We start from the raw sequence: 9151 nt of genomic DNA, 5'->3' as shown, positions 1-9151 counted from the left end.
TACCAAATGAGCAAAGCTTTATTTAATTTACATATCAAAATTTACAGAATGAACAAGACTTCTTTCCAAGTGTAAAAAATATCATGATGTGGTTGTTAGGGGATTGCTTCTTCATTCAAATGGAATGGTTGGATTGGCATGGTCCTCCTCACTAAGAAACAAATACCAACATATATAAAACCATGAAAGACATGAAATTATTTCAATAACCAACTGAAGAAAACAAATAATATTAACTTTAACTTATATAAATAATCGATCCAAAATTTATCGAATTACTTACATCCTTCTCCAAGAACAAGGACTCAATTTTTTTTTACCTTATCTTCAACAAAGACCAACTTAGAATTCTAGAGAAAAAAACATCACCATTGGAACAAGCCAAACTAAGACATTCAGCAGTCCAAAGCTACAATAAAATTAAAATCATCATCGGTAAAAGTATCAACCACAATGAAGTTATTCATAGAAAAATAAAATTGGTGGATGAATGGAAAGACCAAAGCACCTGAACAAGTGATGGAAGAATGAAGAAAGTTGCTGGTGGAAGAATGAACAAGTGGTGGAAAGACCATTATGCTTTACTTAAGCATAAATGTTGCTAGAAGTGCACACTTTATAAAATATATGAATAGATATAAATTATTTTATAAATTAATTTAGTAGATTTAAATTGGACTTACTAAAGTGATTAACATAAAAATACTAAAAATATATAATGCTACTATCTATAAATATAATTATATATTCATGGTATCATATGGTACTAAAGTTAGCACCATCAACACAATCCATCGGTGCTATGATCTACAATTTATTTGTTATTTTCCATACTTCATAAATTACCGTAGACTTTATAGTAGCAAATATAAGATCTAAAATGAGTGAAGATAAACTTACAATCAATTCTTCTTGTGAAATAAAAAGAAACATGTAATGCATCACGCAATATGCTCTAAAAAAACAATAATGCATATTCTTTACTTGATGTTTCTTTCTAATTTTGATCATATGGAATTGCAAGGAAGTCAATGAACAATTTTTCACAAGAGGAAAAGTATATGTAAGTATGCGTATCTTCACTCATTTTGTATGTAGTGTAAAGTAATTTATTAAATATGAGTAACAGCAAACAAATTATAGATGGTAATAACACTGGTGTTGACTTATATACCAAAAACGTAAGTATAATTATAACTAGCTAACATTATATTAATTTTTTAGTATTTTTGTGTTAACCATTTTTGTGTGCTGCCAAGCGATATTAATTTGAGGGGCTTAGAATATATATATATATATATATAGATAGATAGATAGATATATATAGATAGATCAAGATTATGGTAGGACAGATTGTAAAAACTATGTAGAAGTTGTTACCTTAAAAATATTAATTTAAATTACTTTTGTTTTAATTAATAATTTAATTCTTATATTCGGGTCTTTTGACCTTTTTTTTGTTTTTATATTGTTTTTAAATTAATTAAGTTTTTATTTTTTTTAAGACTCGATTCAAATATTACTTTTATAAAAAATGTTTTTTTTTTATTTTTTTTAAATTGATTGATGTAAACAATGTCTTAAAATGAGTGAATTCCAATATAGAAAATAACTCAATTTGATTATTATAAAAATATAGAAACTCAATTAAATTAAAAATATTAAAACTCAATTGAATAAAAAAATTCAAAAATTAAAATTAATTATAGTTATATATTATAGGCTTCTTAAAATTGTTTGATATTGTTTTGTAAGGTTATATAATATAGGATTCTTGAATATACCGTTATATGTATAATGCAGTTTTGATAGCATTTCCTTTAATTAAACAGTTGTATTTATCTAAGTATGTATAACTTAAGTTTAATAGATCAACGTGAATACATTGGCAAAATCCAAAATGTCACATAACATAATTAAGTAAATAAAATTCTACTATGAGAGAAAATGGAAGGAACAATCTTCCAACTTATAGGAGAAACATCAACACTAATAAAGATGTCTAACATCATTCCTGCGATAGGAAACTCATAAAAACTAAAAAAATAATTGCACTTATCACGAGAATACATGACATGTTAGAGAAAAAAATATAATTATGCTTCTACTTTAAGTAATAAAATGTGTTACAAAATAGGTTGAACACATAGATACGCGTCATGTCTTTTTTATATACAAAAGACAAAGACGCATACTTATATGTGTAACCTAAGAAGTATGACAAGTGATCACTTATGCTGAAGAAGTTTGCTCAAAAAATCATAATTACATTTCTTTGTTCAAACACATGCTACATATTACTCATGTTAACAATATTTTTTTTCAGTTTTTGTAAACTCCTTATTGCACAAATGATGTTAAATATTCTATTAGTGTTGATGGTTCTCCTGTAAGTTAAACAATTATTTCTCTCATGTTTTGTTAGTAGAGTTTCATTACTTGATGTTATGAGGCAATTTTGCATTCAACAATGTTTCATCTTTTTACCTATTAAACTTATATATCAACGTACCATAAAAATGCATAGATATTACCTTTCATTCGTTAATCGGAATTGCTTGTTGGCACTCTTAATGATCTTCACCACCATCAACTATGGCCCTGCAATTGGTACTCTCTTGAAACATTCTAGTATTAGAAGATCAAAACAAACTCTTTCTAGTATAAGAAGATCAAATTTTAGAAACAACTTTACCTCATCCAAGGCAAGTCTATAAACAAAACCTTTCTGCATGCTGCAGTTCAAACTTCAAACCACCTTCAAAGACCATTTTTCACTCAACTTCCTCTCCTCACTGCATAAAAATCAAAATAAAACATCTATCAAAACTTTTAGCACATAAACCCTATAAAAACACATAAAACCTTAAGCAATGGAAAAGTTGTTCGATTTTAGAAGAGTTAAAACCATGACATACGATGCATGCAAGTGAAAGACTGAGATGTATGGTAATTTTCTTTAAGATATTACCTTTTCTTCACTCATGAAAACAGCTCGAAATCTGTCCGCAGAAACTTAACTCCATCAATACATCTTGAAGAATGCAGAATGAAGAAATGTAGCGAAGAATGCAATGCTTAAATGGGCAACGTCTCGAATGCCTGATCGAGAACCGCCAATTAAAACCTCTGCATGTAACGGTCCAGTCTTATAGCGACAGTAAATGAAGGTCTTTTCCAAATTTGTCTTTATCCTTCACGTGATCTACCACTGCAACATCGAACAGTGTTTCGTACAGAAAGATTCCCTTGCCCAAGGTTTTAAAGACGGAAATTACGATGACAATAGCTGGTATCAATTTACAACGGTAGGTGGATGAATAAATTTAGAGTATGCAAACCAAAGCTGCTGCTTTGGGACAATAATGGGAACACTCAATAGAGGTTTGACTACACTTATTATGGTCATTAATGTAAAAACCTTCATCACCGGATTACACATATATCTATACATGCGCTCCTCCCGATTTAAATATTTATTACATATTTAAAATAAAATAATAAAAACACAGTAATAATATAATACAAAAGTAGGGAAAACGGAACTGTCCAACTTGATAGTCATCCGAATTCAAATATAACACGCGCAATGCCGAATCTACATGAAATTACACGTTCAGTTCTATATGAATTCTGTAAAAGGAGTTTCTATACATGAAATTGGATCTCCTGAGATAAATAATTTTTCAAGTAAATGTAATATCTTTCAAAATTATAGTTTACTGTTAACAACTTCTTTGGTACCGACAATAACAAAGAAAAGAGTGAATATACATTAAAAGATGAGTTTCGTTTAACAATTGAAAATCATGAAATATATATATATATATATATATATATATATATATATATATATATATATATATATATATATATATTAGAGCTGTCAAAATGGATAACCCGACTCGACCCAGCGCGGTCCACCACGGGTTGGTCACTTAGTGAGCCAACCCAACCCGACTCATTTATTAGCGAGCCAGAAAAATTTGAATCTGGTCCGACCCACCACGGGTTGGTGGGTAAACGGGTTGGCTCACTAGCCCATTTAATTATATTTTTTAAATAAAAAAAATACAAACTTTCTGTAATTTAAATTTAAACAAATTTCACTCCAAAAAAATTATGTTAAAGACATCACCAAAAAATTAATAGTTTAATCTGTAACATAATTTTCCAAATTCAAAGATATCAAAAAGAGCTTGTTCAAATAATGTATACTCAAACTATTTAAATAAAATGAACAAAATCTAATACAAGCATATGAGAGCATGAAAAAATCATTTCACGTCTTCAAATCCCCCAGAACAAAAAACAAATTCGCAAACCCCTATTTTTGTCATTATAGGGTTTTTGAAAAAAAAAAGAGAAGTGAGAAAACAAAAATGTGGAGAAAAGAGAAGAAAAAAAGGAAGGGGGTTTTACCTACTCCTTGAAGAATTTCAGTGAAGTAAAGGTGAAAGTACCGTCAAATGAGAGCAAGTACAGTGAGAGAGTGATTTGTGATAGTAGAGGTTACTTTTTTGGTATATAGAGAGTATTTTATTTTTTAGGGTTTCATAAGTAAAATAATAAATTAAAAAAATAAAATTAGGTAGGTGGGTTGGTGGGCCAACCCGGCTCACTATAGGTTCAACCCGTATGAGCCGGGTCTAAATGAGCCAGGTTGAAATCTGACCCGCATACAAGTGGGTTGTATTTTTCAAACTCAACCCGGCCCGAACCCGTGACGAGCCGGGTTGGCCCGCGGGTTGTGACCCGTTTTGACAGCTCTAATATATATAGAGATTTACTAATTTGCATACACTTTTTTTTAATTGGCACATTTTAGTAATTGTATCAGGTTTTAGTAGACAAAAATACTCTTATATATTATTGATTCTAAGTTTTAAGGTCAAAGATATATCAATAATTTTCATTCTCAAAACTAAAAAAAAAACAAAAAACCCTAAATCCTTACTCACCTTCCTCATTCATCGCAACACTTTCTTTTTCATCTTTCACTCTAACATTTTTCCTGTCATTCCTATAGCGAAAAAATAAAAAGCATATGTTGTTAAACAATTTCTTACATAAAAAAAAGATTTTATAATGAGTTTTTATTTCATAATTTTTGTCTTATCTAATTTTATCTAATTTTCACAAATATAATAACATCCGAAAGAATTGGTAATTGACTTGGAAAAAAATAAGAAATACTCGATGTTAAATAATTTCTTACAAAAAATATTTTATAATGAGTTTTCATTTTCTAATTTTTGTCTTATCTAATTTTATCTAATTTTCACAAACATAATGACATTCAAAGAAATTGGTAATTGGTATGAAGAGTTTTTTTTAAAGATGACGATTCAACATTCACAAATAATGGAATTAGAGAGGTTGGTGGAGTTGATGAGATCGAAGAGATATTGAATGAACATTTGCCCGCAAATATGCCAATGACTGAATTCTTTACAAAAGTAAATTGTTTAACAGTGAGTGTTTTTTTTACTTAGGGCTATAATAGATATGACAGAGAAAATGTTAGAGTAAGAAAGATGAAAGAAAAAGGGTTAAGAGGAATGAGAAATATGAGTAAGAATTTGAAGATTTCTTGTTTTTCTTTTTTAATTTTAAGAAGAAAAATTATTCAAATATCATTGACCTTAAAATTTAAAATATAATATATATATATATATATATATATATATATATATATATATATAATAAACACAAATAGAAAATAATCAATATAAATTATGTATTATAACATAGATTATTGTTATTTTATTACATTTTAGAACGAAACTTGCACTTGAATAGAGTATATTGTATAATATGTTAAAGTATCACTAATTATATATTTTATTACTGTTTATAAAATATATTATTCTTTATTTGTTTCCGAACATTTTAAATTTTTTCTGTCTAACTAAATATTTCGTTCTTTATTTATTCGTTGACCTATTTTTTCTTAGTTTCTTTTCCCATAAAATTACATTGATCCTTAATGTAATACTGGAAGTAGGGATGGCAACGGGTCGGGTCGGACACGAATAGTGCCTACATGCAATCTGATCTGACAAAAAAAATCCATCCACTACCCGACCCATTACCTGCACGGATACCCACTTAAAAGATATCCACGAATATTTCAAAACCCGCTGATACCTGTAAATAATTAAAATTGTATATTTTTATAAACTATTAAAATAAAATTTAAATAGAATTACAAAAAATATATAAAATATAATATAAATTAAATTAAATATAAATTAAAATTTAATTTTTGTTTCGTTTGAATTGATCCGAGGATTGGTCGTCCTTCTTTGCTTTGTTCTTTTTTTATCTTCAATCCTTCCTCGGAATGTCATCCACTTCGATGTATTGTAGACCTGCAGACACTCTAACGCTCAAGATATGTTTCATAAAGAGGTCTCTATTTTATTAGGATAGAAGAGGATGATTGTACCTGGACATAAATTGTATATTTATAAGCCATTGATTAACCATTAGTGTAGTATATTTTTAGGCAATCAAACCCAATAATCAATAATCAATATCGTATATTTTGTAAAGCGCAAGGCAATTTGACCTATTAATACATGTTAATTGTGCATAAATGAAAGTTAATTCTGATCGATATACTTCATAAAATACAATTTTAATTAAATTTAACCTTGTAAAATATAAATTAATGTTAATTTTAATTAAATTTAACTTAATAAAATAAAAATTAAATTTTTATTTTTATTTTTTACGGGTAGCGGATATCCGCGAGTACGGATAGTATAATACCCGCACCCGACCCATTTATAAGCGGGTATTAAAATATCCGCTATTCGTGGGTTTCGGATGGTAAATATCCATGGATATTAATTATTCGTCGCGAATTTTATCTACAGATATCCTTGGGTGCGGATTTTCTTACCATCCCTAACTCGAGGACATAACTTCGTCACCCGCTCCTAAGAGAGTGGAAAAATAAGGACCCTGTACTTTGACATTATTTTATTTCGGGTTAAATATGTTTTTCGTTCTTCAAGTATCACACGATTTTAGATTTAGTCCCTACTTGAAACATTGATAGCTTTTAGTCCTCATAGTTTTAAAACTATTACTATTAATCCTTAAAATTGGACGACGTTAAATTTTAACTAACGACAAGCCACATGTAATGCCAGCTTTCTCTCCTAAGTGTAATGGTGTGCCACATTGCTTTTTCCCATGGACTACAATCAGACCTCAACTTCCATAACCACTGTAAAATCAACTCCATCACTGTCGCACATTCATCTTCATCTTCATCACTTACAAAACTAGAAATTAGAAAATCTCAATTACCAAGAAACCATAGAATCACGCTGATTTACCAAACAAGCCACAAACTTGCCTAAAAAGTATAGAATCAGTGAAAACTATGTGATCCAACCCCAATCAAGAACAAAAAATGAACCACAAATTCCATATCAGATAGAAGGCAATAATTATGGAATGAGGCCGCAAACACAGTAACAAATAATAATATGTTTCACCGTATTTCAAAACTCAATTTAAGAAAAGCAAATCATAAAAAAAACTTCAAATCACGCAAACGGGAAGCAAGAGAAATATGCAGAGAATGCTTAACACAACAAGAATCACTACTGCCCCCACGGCGATTTCGACCACCACAACAAGAATCTCTCTCTGTTTCGCACTCCTTAGGGTTTTGTCGACTCTTCGATTTTGGGGCTTAAACCATCGATTTCGATTTCGATTTAGGGCTTTCGATTCGCGCTTCTGTGTCCCAAGGAGCACCAAATCTCATTTTGATTTGACATGGCTACCGTTGCTAATCTCGCGAATCAAACCACTGGGAATTAGTATGGATCAGTTGATTCAGGAAATGCTGCAAATGGCTAGATCCCGTCGTACGATCGGTCTGTGACCGCAGTGTTACAAAATTTTATTGAAGACAATGGCAGAGGCGAAGGCGTGGTTGGACTCGATCTGAGGAAAAGGCGAACTCTGAGACGGTGGACTTAGAGTGCTACCACCGTTGCCATAGCTACTAGGTGGCATGGTGGAGACCCCGGTGAGGGAGGAGAACTAGACGGTGAAGTGGTTTGGTTGACGACGGGGATGAAGTCGAAGCAGTGGACAGTGGAGGAACAGACGGAGTCGACGGAGGTCACAAAGAATGTGTCGCCGGTGGAGGAGCGGAGGGAGTCGTTGGGGGTGGAAACGAAGGAGGTGAGAGTGGAAGAGACGAGGAGGATAAAAAAAAGAAGAAGAAAAGCAACGTGGCACAGGGAAAGTCACATAACACGTGGTTCCCCGTTTGCCACGTCAAATAAAAGTTAACTCCGTCTAATTTTAAGGATTAAAAGTAATAGTTTTAAAACTATGAGGACTAAAAGCCACCAATGTTTCAAACAAGGACTAAATCCAAAATCGTGTGATACTTAAGGGACGAAAAACATATTTAACTCTTTTATTTCAAAATTTCATTTATATTCATTTTTATATATTAAATGTAATATTTTATTAATAAAACAAAGAATCAAATGGTAGTAAGAGAAAAAGTAGCGTGAAACTACACTTTTCCGAAAAAATAATTGCGACAATTTTACCCATAATTTAAATACGTTAAGTTTTTTATTTGACTTTTTAACGAATTATCTTAATTTTCTTTTTATATTTTAATAGAAATACTTTTAACTTTTAGATATAATTACTAAGTATATAAATCATATTATTTGTTATTTTTTAAACTGAGACTAATCCAGAAGCTTATAAATTAATATTGTATAAGTTTATTTAGATTAGAAGCTAGCTACTGAACCGACTTAAATTCACCCGCTTCAAAACTTTATATTGTCAGTATAGCCGTCAAAATGGGTCACAACCCGTGAGTCAATCCGGCCCGTCACGGGTTCGGGTTGGGTTGGGTTTGAAAAATACAACCTATTTATGTGCGGGTCAGATTTTAACCCGATTCATTTAGACCCGGCTCATGCGGGTTGAATCCGTGGTGAGCCGGATTGGCCCACCAATCCACCTACCTACTTTTATTTTTTTAATTTATTATTTTATTTATGAAACCCTAAAAAAATAAAATACTATCTTCACTCATTATGTATACCAAAAAAGTAACCTCTGCTCTCACAAATCACTCTCACGGTACTTC

General features: G+C 30.7%; 1 long non-coding RNA gene across 3 annotated transcripts; it reads right to left on the bottom strand.

Moving 5' to 3' along the window:
* Positions 1–3421, bottom strand: LOC106771714. 3 transcript variants are annotated; one of them, XR_002669301.1, is made up of 5 exons: positions 2972–3421; positions 2696–2795; positions 2535–2601; positions 284–614; positions 1–151 (listed from the first exon to the last, which is right to left on the bottom strand). It is a non-coding gene; the product is annotated as an uncharacterized LOC106771714 (long non-coding RNA). The 3 variants fall into 3 exon arrangements; XR_002669300.1 differs by lacking the exon at positions 1–151 and having other exon boundaries at positions 228–614; positions 2535–2617; positions 2972–3411; XR_001376497.2 differs by lacking the exon at positions 1–151 and having other exon boundaries at positions 228–614; positions 2972–3397.
* Positions 3422–9151: the final 5730 nt, after the last annotated feature.

Source organism: Vigna radiata, chromosome 8 (genome assembly GCF_000741045.1).
Source record: "Vigna radiata var. radiata cultivar VC1973A chromosome 8, Vradiata_ver6, whole genome shotgun sequence".
In the NCBI taxonomy this organism is placed as follows: Eukaryota; Viridiplantae; Streptophyta; class Magnoliopsida; order Fabales; family Fabaceae; genus Vigna; species Vigna radiata.
Note: the sequence above shows the minus strand (reverse complement) of the source record. Positions and strands in the feature narration are given on the sequence as shown.